This window comes from Hippopotamus amphibius, chromosome 8 (assembly GCF_030028045.1).
Source record: "Hippopotamus amphibius kiboko isolate mHipAmp2 chromosome 8, mHipAmp2.hap2, whole genome shotgun sequence".
In the NCBI taxonomy this organism is placed as follows: Eukaryota; Metazoa; Chordata; class Mammalia; order Artiodactyla; family Hippopotamidae; genus Hippopotamus; species Hippopotamus amphibius.
Genome location: NC_080193.1, coordinates 99071628 through 99073967, shown reverse-complemented (window position 1 = coordinate 99073967; position 2340 = coordinate 99071628). Strand labels below are relative to the sequence as shown.

Sequence of the window (2340 nt, the reverse complement as noted above, 5' to 3'; positions counted from 1 at the left end):
TTGTCAAGTGTTTAAAAGAACCCGGTTAGATTGGTTTAGTTAGAACACGCCTTTTCTCTCTCTCTCTCTTTTAATACATCTTTATTGGAGTATAATTGCTTTACAGTGTTGTGTTAGTTTCTGTTGTACAACAAAGTGAATCAGCTATATTTATATATGTATCCCCTTACCCATCCCTCTTGAGCCTCCCTCCCAGCCTCCCCATCCCATCCCTCTAGGACATCACAAAGCACCCAAAGCACTGAGTTGATCTCCCTGTGCTATGCAGCAGCTTCCCTCTAGCCATCTATTTTACATTTGGTAGTGTATATACATCCATCCTACTCTCTCACTATGTCCCAGCCTCCCCTTTTCACCCTCCTGAAGTGCATTCTCTATGTCTGAACACACCTTTCTTGATGTTTCCTCCTCATAATTTTACATCCATTGCCCCCACCCCCCGCTCTTGGCTGTAAATTACCACTTCCCCATGCTGTATTCAGAGTTAACTCCACTGTCTTCCGCAGTGTAGTTCCAACTGTTGAGGTTCCTATCCCTAGGGCTACGGTCCTGAATGAAGCCTGTTTACCGCCTTAACAACTGTCATTGAATTTCTTTTTTAGAGCGACACTGCACACCACATGGTAAACTGCATCACTGGCAACACCAATCCATGGCAGTGCACGTGTGTCATGCTTGGCCACTACAGGCCGCCCTTTCACGGCACTGCGTGTGGCACTCTCGGGAAGAGCAGGAGGAGGGATCTCAAATTTCTTTTCCAGCTCCCTAATTTTTTTTTCAGGTAAAAATCATGTTTTCCTTTTAATTGATGCTGTTTGCTCTCTGGGCCACTACTTGGATAATACTTAGATCCCCACTTCTCTAGAACATTGCATCTGAACAGGGTGAGACAACAGCCAGTATGAACACTGGCCCCAAACCAGGGCTTTCGGAATAACAAGAACAGCGAAACCAGGAATAAACAGGTACAGCAAAACCAGTCTTTCTCTTCATTTACAAAGGGAGTCACTCACTGGGTCCAAAGCTCTGCTTTCCAAACGCAAAAAAATCTGTAGCTCAAGGTAAAACCGGATCAGAAATGGAACACAGTGCTTCCTCAAATACTCAAGGTCTGATCATCCTGTCTCTCTCTCTCTCTCTCCTGCATTGCGCGGCATGCAGCATCTTAGTTCCCCAACCAGGGATCGAACCCGTGCCCCCTGCAGTGGAAGTGCGGATTCTTAACCACTGGACCACCAGGGAAGTCCCCGTTCTGCTTCTTCTACAAGGAATGGCCCCACTCCAGCATTTTTAAAGGAAGATATTTAGTTTCTATTTCATTTTCCAACTGGGTATAAAATCTACTAAAATGGATACAATGGATCAGAATAAATCAGCTCAATCACAAGAGATACTCCCAGATAATGATTTCTGGTTGCTGAGATTATTCAGCACATTATTTCAAAGTGGAAAAATTCAGGACAATCTGAGAAAAGAACTCAAAAGTGGCAGCTACACTCGATGATAGGCTCATGTGAGACAAATGTACACACAATCTTATTTTTCAGTGTGTATGTCAAGGGGCCAAGACCCCTGATCAGCATGATAAGTTATTTTGTACATTACAATGCACAGGACAACAGAGGGAAAGACACCTTCTTGGAGAGTTTCATTTCACTCTGAAGGAGGCTAGAGTCCAGCTCCCTGGGGTCTTCATTAGCTGGACCACTTCTCTTCTTTGGTTGTGGTGGCCTCAAAGGCAGCAGGCTTCTCCTCCTCCTCCTCCGCTTCTTCTCTTCCTCCTCCTCCTCCTCTGAATAGAGGTCCGGGTACTTCTGTATGCTCTCCTGCATGGCCCGGAATTGGTCTGCACTGTCTGACCCCTTGACATCCTCCATGCCTAGTGGAAGAAGCAAAAGGCCGCCTTGCACTGTTCCCCCTGCACCTTGAACTGTTCCCTGCTGGGCATCCCCACAAGGCATGGGCTGCTCCAGTTGACATCTCCATTCAGCAGGATCAGTCCGAGCTCCTCTTAAGGATCACTGGGTTCGTCAGCTACCAGCCCCACATTGCTTGGAGTTTCATGGTCTTCTTTGGTCACAAATATGATTTGATTCTTCCCTTCCTGCCAGCAGTAGGCCATGGTGCAGCCTGGTTCTCCAAACTTCCTCGAGCTCCCTTATTTTAGCCTGGGAAATCATGGCAATACTGACAAAAAGCAACACAGTGCAGCAGCAATCAAGCAGCAAGCTAGCCAAACAGGGGGATGTGGGCAGGTCGGAGCCTTTATGGGACTCTTCTTGGGAAAGAACGAGTGAGCAAGGTGTGAAGCGTTGACCCTCGGTCCTGCAAAGCTTGCAA

The 2340-nt window shown here is 46.8% G+C and overlaps 1 pseudogene; it reads right to left on the bottom strand.

Annotated features, from left to right (window-relative positions):
- Window positions 1-1695: 1695 nt before the first annotated feature.
- On the bottom strand, window positions 1696-2122 carry LOC130859524 (mitochondrial intermembrane space import and assembly protein 40-like; annotated as a pseudogene).
- Between the last annotated feature and the right edge of the window lie 218 nt (window positions 2123-2340).